We start from the raw sequence: 17,500 nt of genomic DNA on the forward strand, positions 1-17,500 counted from the left end.
ACTCGCACTTTACGAACGAAATGGTCGCCGTTTGATTAGCTTTCGCTGCGCAACTCGCTCTCGGGAAGTCGCGGCAAGGACTCGCACGCCCTACCCTGTGGCGACGGTGTTCCGAGGGATTCCGATGGATGGAGAAAAGGGGTGTGAGATTCCATTTTGGTGATTAAATCTACACCAACACCGCACGGTGCTCACGCACACGCGCTGGAGCATCGCAAAGTGGGCAACGGTGCTCGGGCGCACAAGGGTTGGGTTTTCTACCGGGCCCAGACCGATGGCAACGGAGTTCAGTGACCGGAAAATCGATTAAGGCATGTCGGTGCTTGTTGCGGTGTGTCGATCCTGCGGGTTGCGAAAGGTCTGCCGGTGGTCCAAGGGATCGGTTTACGGAGTGAAGGAGCCCTGGTGGGCGATGCATGTCGATAATCTCGGTGCGATGTTGTCGGTGCGAGTTCGAAGCCACGGGACACACAGACAACACGGACAGCGTTCGGCCGTAATGATGTGGCCTTCTCCTCCTGCTGCTGCTCGCACTTTATAGGTGAAAGGTCATTTCTTTTAGTTTTAATTTTCATTCCCTGCACTCCATCCGAGATCGATTGCTGGACGTGATAATGGGCTGATAATGTGCTACCAAGAACGAACCTAAAGGACTTCAACAACGTTGGCCAGATGTCTGTCCAGTGTTGTGTAGTGGTTAAAGCTGTTTCATAAACATTATTTACCTTCATTTGGGATGTCAGGAAAAGCTCTCCGTATTCGTAGCTTCCCGGTAATGACAACTTAAACGCTTGTAGAGGTCCAACTTAACGCCACAACATCAGTTCTTGTGCTACGCTCCGCTTGGGACTCGGGGAGTGATTACTTCCGAGAGTTCCGCGCGCATAGTTTTTCCCACAACTTTCGTAGTAATTTGAAAAGTTTACTGACATACTTCCGAAAGCCATGCGGAAGCAAGGTCGCTGGTGGGTATCGTGGCTATCTTGCGCTGGCAGGACATTGTTACTCCAATGTGTCCAATGTGCGCGGAAAGTAGCAGCAGCAGATAATGAGTAAACAGCAGGAAATCTCATAAAACTCTTGTGAGCATACCCGGAAATGGGTGTAAAACCCGTGGCAAAACATGAGGGCCGTCTCGGAGGGCTGTGACTTCTATTCTTATTCGGCTGGAGCTGATGATAAGCGACGTTCGCGGTACACGGTACACCGGTACTGGCGGATACGCGCCGCCCAGTAATCTGCTTTGCAAATGTAAACCTGATACCCGAACGACCGGCACTAATTATTTGTGCGAGCCAAACTGCCCTTTCGTCCTCGGAGCCCTTTCGCTCACGTGAATTGCATTCAGGCACGATAGCTCTGGCCGTGGCCCTGGCTGGCGTGGCCAACTTGGCACGGTGAAGGCACCGGTGGTGCGGTGGGGCTGTTCTGGTGCTTCTGCTACCGTTGCTGCTGGTGTTGGTGTAGTGTTACAGTGCGAGTCTCGGGCTATGTCTGTCAGAAGGACTGGTCCCGTTCCCGGCGTATACAGTGAATTGTAATTTCACGCTCCAGCAATTAGCATTCTGCTCTGGCCGACGTGAACGAGCAGTTGGAATCCTTGGTTCGCCCCGGTTTGATCGGCCGTCGTTGGGAGTAACGAATTCATCCGAGGCGGAGGAATCGATACTGGGTTGCTCGGTGGATGCGGTGGTGCGCGGTTTAGGATGTAAGTGGTTTGTAGCTCCGGGGATCGGAGACCGGATAGTACCGGATACGGTGGCCAGATAATTGTTGCTTTTCGGTTCCAGTTGTACTTGCACAACATTAACGATGGTATTGAGGTGATCGATTGAAACAATAAATTGAAGTTAGAAGGAGAGAGAGAGAGGAAGACCGGTCTCGATTAGTCTGCCAGAGCAGATCAGTTTACGGTGGAGCATACGTCCTCGAAGTACTTCCCATTATTCCATTGAATTGAGTATTTGTCGGTGCGGCCTACATGTCATCGCCAATAGGCCAATAAATATTCAAATCATCCTGTTTAGGGCCGTCTGTTGGGCGTACTATCGCCTTGGAATTTGCATTTCCAATTTAGCTCGTTTATCATCGTGGCGAATGAGGTGAGTTCGTCGCGACGGCCGGCGTACGATGGATGAGCGAGCTCGCTATCCCTCTCATTAATACCGCGGAGAAGGTACGACGATGTGTGCCGGTGATAATGTGCTTATCAATATTCCTCACCGCAAGCCTTTTGTGTGGCCGTGCTGATAATGTGTCATGCCCAGCGCCCCTGACGTCACACCCGTGCATCATGTGGCCAGCACCTACGTCATTTTCAACAACTTGCACAATCAGGAAGTCGGGATCAAAGATGACAATCAGCACCAGTCGTCACCGTCGTCGACTAATGGCGCATTCTACCTTTCTTCCGTCTCATCAACAGGACATCAACGAGGTGCTTCGCCCAGGGTGCGTGAGGGATAACAGGAAGATATTCGTATCAGTGCAACCGACAGCTTGTCAGGTGGAGCGCAAAACCTCATCGAGTAGGTCTCGATACACTGCCTCTAACCTGCGCGAGGCCAACTGCGATCTGGAATCCATGCGGACAGAATGGTTAAAACAAAAAAAAACATCGCCTTTGGCAGTAGGCTTGGTGTCAGTGAATAGCGTCGAGTGTGTGCGCGAATGTGTCCGAAGTGTTGCGGGTGCCGTGGCCACTGCAGAGTGAAGCCACAGCGAAAACAGTGACAGAATCATTATCCAGCCTGTCAGATGGTACGATAATCGGTAGTGAGGGTGTGTTGGGGCCCAGAGCCGCTGGCTGACAGTCGATAGCGAGATTAACCCATCACGACACGATGGGACGCCTTTGCTGATTGAGCAGCACGGTTCGCGGTCGCATATCCAAAAACGCGTCAACCTCATCGTCGTCGTCGTCGTCGTCGTCGTTGCCATCACGTGTCCAGTTGGGAGTGGTCAGAGCTCGGTATCGGCTGGCGACCGGAAAGTGCACCGGGATCAGATAGCAAGCAAGAACGACGAGCAGTGACGGTGCGTTTGGTGTTCGGTTCCTTAGACACAAATGGAGAACACCCGGTTGTGTATGTTCAATTCAATTTTCCTTTTTCCATCGATCAGTTCGTTAACACAGTCAGTCAGCGTGTCCTTTTTGCGATTGGTCCGTGGTTTCTTGGGTGTTTGATGAAAAGTGTTTGTACGTGTGAGTGTACGTGTGCATTAGCATAACGTCCTTTTGTTCCCGTTTTTTTTTGTAGAGTGTAGCAGTGTAGACAGGGCTGGTGCTGGTTCCCGGTAACTCGAGTGCCCGCGTGAGGCGCGAAAAGCGCCAGAAGTGTGTAAAGTGCAGCAGTGTTGGCCACCCACTAGGGTGGAGGGTGAAAGTGTGCCACAAGAGTGAAGATGAAAATGAAGAAAAAGAATACGGTCTACTGCGCCGCCTAGCTGGTTTGGGGAGCGCATCTTCCTTGTCTGTGTACGTGTGCGTGTACCTGACAGGAAAAGGTTGGCAGAGTGAGTGTATCGTCTGTGGTGAGTGCATGCCACCGGCTAGCCGGGTGGTGGCATCAATTGTTGAAGCTTCGATAAAGAAGGTAATTGTTAGATTTTGGGGAAACAGCTTTCAGGTGTATACATTTCCAGCGAAACATTGTGGAGCATATAGAATCGCGATCAAATTGCCATTTTTTTACAAAACACTATGCGCCTCCATCGATGAGATGAGAACATTAATTTTTGATCAAAATGAAAAGCAGCACCCTACAAGGGATTTATAATTCAGTTCGAAACATCAGATTTCAAAGAACTGAACTGTTCTGTCAAGTGCCGGATTAATCTTTTCCATTGTGTTCCATTTCCGACCTGTCCGGATCGACGACAGCTGCTCCGTACTGCGGCAACGTGCAGTTTGTGGCAGATGCAGATTTCATTTTTGATTGCAAAACTGTTAAACCGTTTGCTGCTGCTGCTCCAGCCATCCTCAGGGGCTGTGGGATTGCCTGAATAGTGCAATCAATTTTTTAAATCATGTGGCGCTCATTGCATTATCCGATAATTAATCGTCAATCGAGAGTCACCACCACCAGGAGGGAGGCGGGGTTTATCCAATTAGGTCGCGAGCAAACATAAGCTGCTTGGATGTCGTTGATTTTTCATGTGATGATGGGTGCATTGTGTGTGGTAAAAGCATTTAAAGCCCTTTAAACAGTTGAGCCACGGCCTGAAAAGAGGACAGAGTGAAGAACAAGACAATGAAACTATTTAATTTCATGATTTTCTTCTATTACTTACTGTATGTTTCGTTCTATAAAATATGCTTGTAATGTTACTTATTCATTTATGGGAAAATATGAAACAGCATTTATGTCGTTCCATGTTTTTTTATTGCTGAGTAACACAACAACTTACTTTGGTAATTCTGCATCTTATGCACCAACGATTGGTGATAGTTTTCATGGAGTAACACTGGCTAAGGATCAAATGTATCCTTCGTCTTCAAAAGAGCAACTCTGTATCGTATGGCAGCTTTAATTCCATTAAAAGTCAACACTGAACCCAGAGTTAGAGAAATCGTTCCTCTGGGAGCGATGCGATGACAGGGATGCAAAGATGCAAGACCATTTGACATGGTTTCCTATCAACATTCTCATGGCAGGGCATGCGAGCGATTGGTGTTGCCTCGGGCCGCCTATCGCAATGGAACAGTTCGTTGTAAAAAAGAAGGCTCGAAGATGGTTCCCAAGAGTGGTGGTTGCCAACGATGCCAAGATGTACGATATCCGCATTTATTTTGGAAACTTCTGGATTTGGTGCCCCGGCTCCGCAGACCCTTATGCAGAACAGGAGATGTGCAGATGTGGTGGTATGTAATTGAGCACTGGGAATGCACATGCCCACATGGTTTGGATCTAACCAGCTCCCATGTGTCCCCGATGGGGCGATGTGCCACAATCTCGACCACAAGAAAGTGAACTTGCTGAGGAGCGACCACCGATGGCAGTACGGAACCGGATTCGTTCCGACGGTTGAAAGTATACCCGCATTGGAATGCAGATGTATGGACCGACGAGAAAGTATAACATCAGTCACGGTAAACTGAGCAGCAGGAGCAGAAGCAGTGACAGTGCAAGTAGAGCGAAGGTACGCACCGAGGGGCACAGGATGGCGGCTCACGAGACACACTTCTAGGCACTTCTTGGCACTTGGCCTTCCGCGGCACTGCGTACGAATTGTGCAGCAGAAACAATTCCCATCCACCATCCATTGGCACTGGTAGGCCCAGCATTCGAGGCCGGTTGCTTTCTGGAACCTTGGAAGGGAGGGGGGGGGGGGGGGGGAGATAGTAAATTTAGTTACGAGCCCGTACGCGCGTATCCTGTCGCGTCGTCTTGAATGGTTTGGGCCCCGTCCGGCAACCGGGCGCTCTCGGTGAAATGCATCGTAGCACGCTGGATCGTTTTTCATGCTTTCAGTCACCAGAGGCGCCAGACAGTCTGGCATGGGTACCCGGTACTGGGCGGGGATTTTTCTATATTGGCATACTCTGGGTTTATGTTTTACCTCGAGAAAGGTTCGAATTTTGCATATTCACCAAAGAGGCTGCCTAGCGCCATTGCAAAAAGCAGCGGTGCTGCTCATTAAACAACATGAACAACGTCCCGTGTAAATCGGTCGAGTTCGAGCTGCTCAAGGTGCCAAAAATGGAGTGGTCTTTTTATATTGTCTTTATGTCGATGATGGCCACACTAAACATGGAAGACGGACTTGGCACTCGTACCTGATTGTTACTCCAATGTATGGACTCCCTTCTCTATAGACTGTAGACGAGGCTTTCGTACGGCTAAGGTGCTATCCTTTTTCCCAACAAGCAGAGCTAGAGGAAGAGAGCATAAAATTGCAATTTCGAAAGGTTTTCTCGGTGGATTATGCCCCCTCCGCCGCTTCAATTTCGTATTATAAAAAAATGGAAAACTATAATCCTGTGGTTGGACTTGCTCGGAGCAGTGCTGGGTTGTTATGGTCACAGCCCAGCGCCAAAGCGCTCCCTCATAATTACCGAGGTTGCATTCTAGCATTCCCGGTATGCCGTAAAACCGGAAGCGAACTAATTGCCCTTGAGACATCACACATACACCCACATAGCGGGTGATGATCACTCGTTCAGACGAAAGCATCTCGCCTGGAATACAAACCAAGACACTACTGGCGTACGGTTCGGCTCTGCAGCATTGTGTTGAGCACGCAAGGATTGTCTGCGCCACTTGCTCGCCGAAGGGCGTGCAGAATGCGAAAGGAAGATAATTATGTTGCATTTTCCATCTCCACCGCGGACGGCGAGCAAGTGGCCGAATGAATCGGAGTTGGCGTAACTTTTCACTTTCATGCTGAGGGCAATTGTAATACAAGATATGCATCTTTCCGCATCTGCAAGTCTCTCTCTCTCTCTCTCTCTCTCGTCGTCATTTCCGCTTGATAGACGCAGCCAGGACTTTTTGCTACGATCCGCTGGTGGCCGATGGCGGACGCTTATGTAAGGTTGCTGCTCCTGCACAGCGAATGAACCACGGCGAAAGCGAAAAAGCGGAAATGCTTCGCCGTTGGTGCCAGGTTGTTCTCGCTGCCTCATGGTGACGCGTGACTCGCTGCACCGTCAGCTTTACTGACGGTCAAGTGTTGGTGTCGAGAAATTCGGTGCTTTGTCGCTCACACCCTTCTCAAGTGCTCGAACTCGAAGAAAATGAGGTTTTCATCATACTCCGCCCCCGGGGTCACCGCAGCTTGGGCCGAAAGTTGTGAGGGATTTGTTGCCCCTTGCCCGGTAAGCCTTACCACCCACTCCATTCATTATAAGGCTCCTCGCGGCTTCCTGGCTCCCAAGAAAAAAAAGAAACGAAAGGGATTTTGGAGCAATTAGAGGGTGAACCCGTGGGTCGGACTTTATCGTCCGGGACACAATTAAAGTTATGGCCCCTACCGGGGACCTGAAACTTTCGGTGGTGGGTGTGGGTGATTTATGAAATTTGTAGCCCAAGTTGTTCCCCGGAATCCAGGCCCAGCACTTTTTTTTTTGCTGCTGTTGTTTATCGCTCCGGAGCTGCTGAGCCCCTGACGATGAGGATTGTGGTAATTGGGCGGTACACAACCGACCGTCTGACCGAGTTCCGGTGGTGGTGATACGCGTGCGATGTGCGAATTGTGCACAAAGTTCGAGGACGCACTCCTCTGTACTGCTGCCACCGGCGCCAACCGGAGGACGGCTTGCAATGAAAGGGGATCAGTGCTGCGTGTAGCACTCGTTGGTGCGTCGTCAGCGGTGGTGGTGGTGGTGATGTAGATAATAAATTTCCGAGATTGCAATCGATAGATTCACTCTCACCATTCCCCTTTGGTGGTGGTGCTGTTGTTGCTGCTGTAGTGGCTGTGGATGGAACGGTTTTATTAATAGCCATTGGCCTCAGATCCACGTGGCCGGAGGCAACTACCTCCTCCCTTCGGGAGAGGCCAGCTTCAAAGGGTACTAAAAATATTTCGCCTGGAATATCCTCCTGGTTATCGACTATACCGGCCCAGACCAGACATTCGGTACCGTCATCGCCTCAGCATAAATAGCGAGCGTTGTTCATAATTTACTTCCGCCTAAATGGAAGCAAAAGCAGCCAGACCAACTCTCCCATCACCGATGACGTCACATCGTTGCACAATTTCACAGCAACGGCATCGCTTCCCATTAGGCTGTAGGTGGTGTCAGGCAACCAGCAACCAGCAACGAGTCGTCTCCAAATGCGAGAACGGATTGGCACCACCTGCCTGCAACCTTCAACTTCAGCAATTCCGGTGAAGGTCAGCGCAAAAGGTACCACCGGGGCTCGTGCGATACCATAGTGCTTTCCTTCCTGTGGAGGTGAAGTCCCGTTGCATTTGCGTGATTTACGGTGCCACCAAACGAACAGACACATACACATTGACTATCCTGAAGAAGATAAGAGAACTCAACGGGCGTTACCTTGTTGTAGCGCCTTGTTGGTGCTCTGTGCAGCTCTGTGCAATTCCTAGCCAAGACATGGCAGCGCGTAGCACGATCCGCGATTGACTTGAGCTCGATCGTATAACCATCATCACCGCGAGAAAGACGAGCACGAGCACGGCGGGCCTTTCGACCTTCCTCCGATTCTCCTATCTTTGTGTGTTTGTATCTGTGCATGTTGCGAGAGATATTTTAAGACATCTAGCTGGCGGTCTCTTTCGCACGCTTCTTCCAAAAATACACTCAATCAAATGGATTGAATGGGGCGCTGCGCTGCGCCGGTTCGGAGGCCGGGCGTCGTCGCACGCACCATGGTCTCTGTTTTGTTGTGCCGGTGCTGATCAAACGCAGCGACGACGACGTTGCTATGGTCCGATCTAGCGAAGGTGATGGTGCGACGGGCACCGTGGTTCGTGGATGGTACACCAGGTGGTACATTATGAGGGTCATACTAGCTTCAGGTATTGTCTGTCTGTGATGTGAGAAACGATTAAAAAGGTTGCATAAACCGATGTCGAGTTGGTTGGTAAAACATATTTATTTCCCTTTCAGTCCAGGATCTTGGTTTAGCGGCAACCAACCGTTCCCCAAGTGTTCCTAGAAGGTCGAATGAAATTTAATCCAACTGCTTTATGTTTCTTGTTCCCTTTCCCCCCTGGGGGGAGACATACCAGTTTCCAGTGGTTGCGCTGGGTGACGCGACGACTTAAAATGAAATAAAATAAAGTGAATTCAATTCGTAGAGAGAGAGAGAGAGAGAGAGAGAGAGAGAGAGAGAGAGAGAGAGAGAGAGGAAGAGAGAGGGCGCAGAAATGAAGAAATCGTTTGCCGTTAGTCTGGCGAGTTTTCCCTTGTATCATGTATCGGCCGTTTATGCGCGTTTCCTAGGCGTGGATCATATTTAATGTTGCTCGTTGTGCCGGCTTGTACCACACCAGGCACCAGTCGACAAGAACCCGATCCTCGCGAAGATGGGAAGCCTCGGGAGGGGTGTTAAGCAAAGAGAGCATTGGCGGCGATATGCTGTCTTGTGTCTTGTGTTGTGTGTTGGTGCGCCGTCTTGATATTTATTGTTGGCTCCCCATTACCACACCGCACCCTTCACCTATCCCGGTTCCCGATTCCATTGGTTTGTTTATTTCTCTGCAACCGGAGTAGCTGCGTAATTATTATTTACGAGGGGGGAGTGGATGAAACTCGGAAAACTTCGATACAGCCTCTAGAGATGGGTTTTTTGGTGGACCAGAGGAGGGACGCTGTACCTGCCAGCCAGCCAGTCGTGATGCGAGATTTAAATACTACTTTAATGGAGCGCCAAGGTTGGTAAAACAGGGGGAGGGGTGGAAATTTGGAACAGGAGCGATTTGAAGCAACCACCTGACTGTCTCCACTCGGGTGGCAGCTTATAATTTTCTGAGGGAGGTCAAGGGATCTTTGGGTTTCTCCTTCGTAACATGAACATTGCATTCATCCTGGAGCACTATGTTTACACCGTGTCACGAGAGATGGTTTAGGAGCTGCTACAAGAATTAGTTGGCCCTTTCAACCGTTTGGCCTCAATTTACGGACTCTTGCAGGTTATGCGCATTGTTTGTGTTTCGCGCATATTTAAATACGCGCCTACGAGCTTGCTTACGGCTCCGAAAGCATTATGCAGTTGCGGAAAATGTGATGACGAAAGCATATTCAAAACTCACCGCGAGCCCCCTAGAGCGACCCCAAAAGTAAACAATTTGTGTCGTAGAGAGTCCTTGCACTGCGTGGCTTTAGCGCAATAAAAGCGCCGATGTGTGTCAGCAGCAGCAGCAGCAACATTCCGTTCGCCAATTTGCATTTCTGCACTTCGGAGAACCCCGTTACCCACCCCCTTTTTGGCCACTCACACACCACCAACCGGGGGGATAGGTTTATGGAACGTTTTTCGCAATAATCGTTCATTTTCAGAAAGGGAGGATTTTGTTTCACGTTTTTCTCCTGCTCGCTTGGTCGCAAAAAGTGCATGCCATGAGCCCTGGCCAACGACTAAACGAATGCAATGAATTCTCATCCCCCGCACGCCTGAAATTCCATCCCTTCCTTTTCCTCTCCCTCGCTCTCGCAACTTATTTAGTGCCACGCGCACCGACACCACGCCCAGGATCCCTGTTCCGAAAGGTCGCATTGCTCTTTCGGTTGGTGTTTTGTTTTGATTTTAGTGCGCTTTCCTTTCAATGTTTTATACATTCATCCATTCTTCATCCGAGCTGCGAGGACTCGGTTTTATGAAGAACCTCCGTGGCACCGCGGAATTGTTGATATTTATGCATCGAGCCAGAAACATTATGGTCCATTTTTAATATTGGTTTTTTTTTCGCGGGAGGGGCCAACGGCTGCATTGGCCATTGCTCGTTGCTTTGCTGCAGAATCGCCGTACTGCAGAACACTCGTAACGTGCTCCGGTTTGAGTTCGGGGGTTTTTTTTTTTTGGGGGACAGCAGGTTTTTTTGGTGGACGGAAAAGGGCACTTTTGGTGGCTTTTTGGTGACGTGGTGTACACCAGAAAGCTCAAGTAGCGGAGTACGAGACATCCGCAATGATATACATGAGAGAGTTGAGTTGAGTTTTCCGTTCGCAATTGGATGTTTTTCAGCGTAAAAATCATTCAACTATGTTGCGAAGAATGTCTTCCTCCAAAATATGTGTTGTATGTGTTTTTGTCAGGCAAATAAAATAACAAAACCAACTGATAAAGAGTTGCTCCTGCTCCACTCTTTAACCATAAATGGTGCTTTCGTTGGTGACCCATGCTAATGCTACGTGCTAGTGGCCGGGAGGAGGAGAGAAACACTATCGACAACATTGGGAGTAAAAAAGCCGTTTGATGGTCGCACTCCGCACTGCATTACCTTTATGTGTCACGCTCCGGTCGCGCTCGCTTTTATGAGTCCAACTAACGGGCACGGGAATTGAATTCCATTGCGATTCCGGCAAATAGCAACAGCAACAGCCCAGCTCTACCGTGGTTCATCGGACGCGGTTTTCGTTGTGGTCCCCGTAGAGTGCGGTGTTGTGCCGTGGGCAAAACAACATGGAAACTGCATCGTAACCTAGTCCCCACTAAGTGCACTTGCTCGTAGCTCGTAGCTGTGGCGCAATGAACCGAGAGTGGCTTCAGTTCTCCAGTCCTGTGGCCATCGCCGCTCTCTCGTGCCACCCGCCTGAGATGCAGCTTGGCAATAATGAAGCGAACCAAATAAAACCGCTGGACAACTCCCGGAAGTAAGCTAGTGGTGGTGGCTAGTGACATTCGATTAGGGAAGCCAAATAAGAGAGAGAGAGCAACCGCAAATCCGGGCACAAGAACGCGCGAACAAAGCGGACGACAAAACATTGAACACAGGGGCTGTTGGAGGTTTTGGTTACTTGGTTCATTTGCTGTGAAACCGGCTACCGGAACCGGATTGGCCGGAGTGGTGGTGGCCATATGTATGACTTTTTCCGCGCTCAAAACCAAGTCTCCTCGGTCACCGGTTTTCGTCATTACCCTTTTCGACAGAGGACAGAGACAGAGCTACAAAGCCATTGCGCCATTGTGGTAGCACCATGGATGGCGTTTTGCATTCGGCCCTGGTGCTCTTTCCAAGGGAATGCTTCTGGACGGAAGTTACACAAACATTTGGTAGTCATTCGGTTTCGGTAGACGGTAGACGGTCGTGTGCAAACTCGTTCGTATGTGTGACCGTGCGAGCTCAATACGCTCACTCGGTACATAAATACCAGGCTAAATGAACTTTTGCATCGTTTCCATATGCTGACGCTGGCTGGCTGGCACAGGCTGGTTTTGCAGTATAATGAAATTCGTGATGGAGGCGCCTCCGGAAGGGGTGCCACTGTACGGTATGAATAAGCACTAATTAAAAAGAGAGTTTTTACGATTGCTGCGGGTAGCTCAACGGTATTCAGCCGGTATGGTTGCTTTTCAATTATGAATGTCGTCGTGTCCTCGCACGGAGTGTGCTAATAACAATTGCAGCTCTAGCACCTGCAAATGACGTATTCGAACCGCCAGGACATAATTAAAACTCATTAGATTTGTTATGGGTTTTTTTTTAAATTGAACCTTTTTTTGTTAAAGCCTTTTTTTAGCTAACTGATTGACCCACATACATCAATCTCCCTAGAGATTGGGACTTTTTCCTCCTTTCTTTCTTTTTCATCCTGTCATCATCATCCTCGGTGGTCGCTTTGGAGCCATTTTAAGACTCGGCAATGGCTCCACCCTAGCGCATAAGCTGCGCTGTACCACAGAAGCCTATCAGCATCAGCAGCTTGTGTGACACATACATTCCATATCGCCCCTCGTGTGACACTCATACCCGAAGGTAATAAATATTGTGGCGTGTTTTCTGTGACTCTGCCATGGTGTGGTCTACTCCGCTCCGGAACCCCCTCCTTTCATACTCGATACACTCGTCTCGACAGCCGCTGCTGCTGCTGCTGCTGAAGAATGGAATGGAATTTTTCAGGATTAGTACACGATGCGGAATGTTTCTTTGGGTTGGGTGGGTCCACAACTGTACCAACATCATAAAATGGTGCCTCCACCGTCGCCTGCCATCGCACGAAGTGGATCCGTCGGGGGCATTCTCTCCGGAATGAGAAATATGCCGGCATTATAATGGCTTAGTAAAAAGCTTCTTAGACCATCAAACCGGCAACCAGCGGCAAGCGCGGCTCGCACGAACGGAGGGAAGTGCGCGGAATTCGTTTCGCTTTTATTTCCAATCGATTTAGTCGAAAAATGTACAATTAATGTTCGACGTCCGTCGGGCTTTTCGGTTGGTTTCGGAGAGCCCTCGCGGGAGAGACGCTGACGCGCACATGTCCTGGGTGGTGCCTAGCTAGGAAAGGGGGGTTTTGGGCAGTCAAAGTTCGAGTCGAGTTGTCTGCATTGTTTTGAAAGATTCGTTCGACGGAAATTAGCTCTTCGCGCACGGTTTCTGTTTCAAAGAATTCAGCTCTTAGTGAATAGTTTTATTTAATCCTTCTTTTATGGGGCTGCTGAGTATTTTCCCTGGGAATTGATTACCTTCGTAGCGGTGCTCTGCTCAAACTCGAGCTCACATGACGTCCTCCGCAGCTCCGTCCGTCGAAGAAGCTTGTTCTCTTCCAAATGAGGTCCTTTCTGGACGCGTTCTGGTTCACATATAAGCCGAGAGGCAGGATTTCGAGGCGAGAGATGTTGTCGAAGGCGACGACACACAGAAGAGATTCGTTTTTCAGCTTTTTTGCGGTCCGGTCGGGACTCATTGCGTTGAGGTTCCGTTTTTTTTCTGCTCTGGCGTACAACTCACCCATCCACCCACCCGGGGGCACAAATGGTGCAAACAAGCAAATCAATTTCATGTCCTGCATGTACACAAACATGCCAGAAGATGTGGTGGTGGATGTGCTTTCGAGATGATTCGTGCTGGTTGTTGAAATGAAGAGAAGCGTGTATGTGTGTTTAGTGTCTTTTTGCGTCTCTTATGATTTCGCAACCCTCAAACCCCCTTTTGTCACCCCTAGCCAGCGGGCTGTTCTCTTTCATCTTGATTTCTCTGCTCTGGAGCAGCCCAGCAGAGCCTTTGATGTTGTTGCTGGAGTTGATGGTGTGTTTTAAAGTGTTTGCGACGACGATGGCGGTGGTGCTGATGACGAGCAGCGAGTTGCTTCGAGAAGCCTTCCGCCGGAACCAATCATCACCGGCTTTCTGTCTTGCGCTGCAAATGAAAGCTCGAAATCCTTCCTTCACAGATGGAAGCATTGCTACGTCACCAGGCAATTCAATGGGGCTGACGTTACCATCAGAAACATCCACTCACCCTCACATGGTCATCATCACAATCGTCATCAGCAGCAGCAGCAGCAGCAGCAGCCTCTTCACCGGGCAACGACACGCGTGTGTGCGCGCTACCGTATCATCAGCATTATCAGCACGTGAACCGTGCGTCACGTTCGCACTTTCCGGTGTTCACAGCGGGCACCAGGGCACCATCTTCCTGGCTGTACCATGTTATGCCACACCTCTTGACGATGCTCGCCGAGCTTGCGTTGCTTGTGGGGTCGATGGGAGGAGAATCAAAATTCCACTTCGAGCTCGAGAGAGAGAGAGCGTCCGTGTCGGATGGTGATATGAAAATATTTTTAGAAAATGAAATCAATGAGCGATGAGTGAACGATACATTGCCCACAATACAATGCTGCCCCATGGACGCTACTGGGCTGAACTAGAGCTGAACTGCGAGAACCAATCAATTGAGAGTAATCGGTATTATGAACTTTTTTAAGTGAATTAAAAGGGCAGTTCACAAGTGCAACCATTACGGAACACAATCGCAACTCGCGTCACCACTGGCACCATCTTCCGTGGACGGAGTTTATATGTTTGTTTATTCAGCTCTCTCTCTCTCTCTATTGGGAGTCAACCGCCGTTGAATGGTACCGAACTTGTGCACATTCAGCAAACACAAATGGACGTTTTGTGTTCGCGAAAGCGTCCCCCCCCCCTTTCTTCCTGTGCACAGACACTCCTCCATTGTCTGTCTGTTGGGCGATTTCAAAAGAAAGCAATTAAAAGTAACGGGCTGGCGCCGCAGGAATGGAGGATTAGAAGAAGCGTCACGTTGTGGAACAATTGGCAGAAGAACAGCAGACACCGTTAAGCAGTAGTTGTGTTCGCCTTGTTCTCTATTGTGTCTTGGTACCACCGAACACCACAACAACAAAAAAAAAAGGCAGCGGCATGGTGGCAAAACAGGACCAGACAATCCCGTTGCAGCCCGGGGGCAGCAAACGAGCGAACCAGAATGCACTCAGTAACGTGACGTGCTGGCTGGCTGGCGCGTGCATTCTGCTCATTGCAGTGTGGCTGGCTGGCTGTCCGTGAGCTGCCTGGAGGGTTGAAGTGATTGTTCCACCGAAACAAAGTCAGACTGCGAGACGAACAGACGGGCAGATACGCCTGTCTGTTGTTGGTTGGCCGCAAAGATTCCGGCGCGCGTGTGAAACACGTTGCGCGGCGAGTAATGCGAAGCCCTAGGAGGTACGGCGCCACCTTGTGTGTGAAAGGGGGAGTTGTTTTTTTTTGCTTTCTTTATTTTTGCAAATCCTTCTCATCAGCATCATAAGTAGTAGCAGCGGGAGAGAGGAAGAAAAGAAGGAAGCAGAAGTCACCCTTCCTTGCTCGTCATGATCATCAAACGGCCCAGCAGGCGGAATGTGTCTATTCAGAGTGAACCAGCGGAAAGCAGCAAAAATGATTGCACTTTGGCTGCTAAAAATACGGTTGATATACCACCCCACCCGGGGCTGAAGAGGAAGAAGGCGGTTGTAAATGGGGGGGGGGGGGGGGGTGGTTTACTAGATACAGACAACCACAGCCGCTCAGCCAGCTACAGCTACACAATCGGCACACAATCTGCGAATCAACTGACTGATCATTAATCTTGAAGCACTAGCTGCCGCTCACTCCCTCACTCGTCCTGTTCTATGCAACGCACGCGAGTGCTCTTGATATGTAGCATTTGTGGCCTCGATAACCAGGGGATGGGGGACCCCGGGGGGTGGTAGTACACACGAGCGGGCGCGCGCGCGCGCGTGTTTTCCAAAGTCGCCATTATGAGCTTGGGGCTTCGATCATCAAAAATACGAGTAGAGTGAAAGTAAAAGGGGAAAGGAGGGGCACGGATTCATCGATTGAACTGGTACGAGGAATGCTGGGGATGCGGGGGAGGGTGTGGAAACAGCAAAAACATCGATGGAGCCGCCGCCAACGTCGGTGGTTGGACGGCTGGCGCAGTACAGTTCGCTTCGCGTTTTATCCTTTGATGTTTTTATTGGCGGGGTTGCTTTTTTGCATAAATCTCCACCCCCTACTCCTTCCACGTCTCCCTAAGCACAGACACACATACAAACATTTCTCCTAAACCGATTCGACACAACCGAGCAACCAACTAACCAACCAAACCCCGACTGACCGCACTCTGACACTCCGGGTGAACTAGTGGCCGCGTTCGTTGGCCGCTGGCTTTTCAGATTCGCTCAGTTCGGCACCACCTCCTTCCTACATGCCGCAACTCTCTCTCGCGAAAGGTTGGGTAGTTTTTATTAATATTTATGGTAATCAACCCCACCAACCACCCCCCAATCTTATGCTCCAAGCGCCCCAAGTGTGCTGGTTCGAGAGGTCTTTCTTTGGGAAAAGCCCCGCCAGCTTCGGCACCAGCTGGAATGGCACCACAGCTGGCGGCTGTCGGTAATAAGTTTTGCTTGTCCGGGGCCAAGCCGCCCGGCTCTCTCTCTCTCTTGTGTCGCTCGATTTTTGTCAACCAAGGCACACTCGTTAGCAGAGAAGACCTTGCGTCGGAAATGGTTTCGTGGCGTGGCGTGGCGTGAAAGGTTGAGTTCAAGGACCAAACGGAGCGGCCGGCAGCGGCTACACGACTATGCCCGGGTTTGTTGCTAACGATGAGCTTCACAATTCGCTCACGAGGTCAAGAGGTCTATCGGCACGAATTTCATGCAAAAGCAGCGAGCGACTTACGAGTTTGTTATTAGAAAAGGGGAGACGATCGGCATGTAATGTGGCAGATCGAGAAGCAAGCAACCGCTCAACAACAGTTTAGTGATTAGAATTCCACAAATCACTGCCCCACTGAGCGCCCTGATAATGAGTGACAACAGATTGGCGAATCAGTGATCAAGTGATCGATCGAATGAGGCAGCCGGAAATAGTTTCAGGGTTAATGGGACACACATTTCTTCGCGCTATCGCCACGAGTCCCTTGCCTGTGAATGGAAGAAACATTCGAAGTAAAATCATTCATAAAGTCCATCCCACGGATTCTCGGGGGGCAACAGACCCGGGTCTGTCGAGAAAGAATGGCAAACAGGAGGTTGAGCGGCCGGTGCTGCTGCTGCTTGCGTTCTTGGTTGTAAGTAATCGGCCTCGTTATAGGAGATGCCCCTAGGGGAAGGTGAAATGTTCAATATGGCAAACGGTACCCACCCCCGGGGAGGACTACGGGACGCGGTCACAGTCAGCAATTTGGGGTAATTCGTTTCCCTGTGCTTTTTCTATCGATTTCCGTGTTTGCAGCAAACGGACAGAATGGTCACCACGGGTAAACCCGTCGTGTTCCCCTGTGGCCCGTTTGTGGGTCCGGTTCATTTTTTGTTCGAAAATCTATTTCGCCCTAAAGTGTATAAGGTAGGTCATTTGGTTTAATATTTATTTGTACTACGGTCTGCGGAGAAGGAGCATTGGATGCCACAGTGGAGCATCACGTTTCCAAGGACTTGAAGGGACTCCTGATGCTCTCCGGTGACAACACAAAGCATAACGCGAACGCGAACCGAGCTGTGTCTGGAAACTGGCAGAACCTCAATGGTGCTTATCCAGTTGTGGCAGTTGTTTATGCTGTGCGTCTCCCCCATTCCGGCGGTGTTATTGCA

General features: G+C 50.0%; 1 protein-coding gene across 10 annotated transcripts in view; it reads left to right on the forward strand.

The window, feature by feature from the left end:
* Positions 1-17,500, forward strand: part of LOC126577885 (potassium voltage-gated channel protein Shab) — an 84,157-nt gene that overhangs the window by 5,369 nt on the left and 61,288 nt on the right. For 6 of the 10 annotated variants that reach the window (XM_050239893.1, XM_050239898.1, XM_050239900.1 and 3 more), the window contains exons 2-3: positions 2,426-2,760; positions 3,261-3,596. The gene's annotated coding sequence lies outside the window, so the exon portion shown is untranslated. Of the gene's footprint in view, positions 1-2,425; positions 2,761-3,024; positions 3,087-3,260; positions 3,597-17,500 lie in introns of those variants that run through there. The other 4 variants (XM_050239895.1, XM_050239894.1, XM_050239897.1 and 1 more) reach the window with 4 other exon arrangements.

The sequence above is a fragment of the Anopheles aquasalis genome, chromosome 3 (genome assembly GCF_943734665.1).
Source record: "Anopheles aquasalis chromosome 3, idAnoAquaMG_Q_19, whole genome shotgun sequence".
In the NCBI taxonomy this organism is placed as follows: Eukaryota; Metazoa; Arthropoda; class Insecta; order Diptera; family Culicidae; genus Anopheles; species Anopheles aquasalis.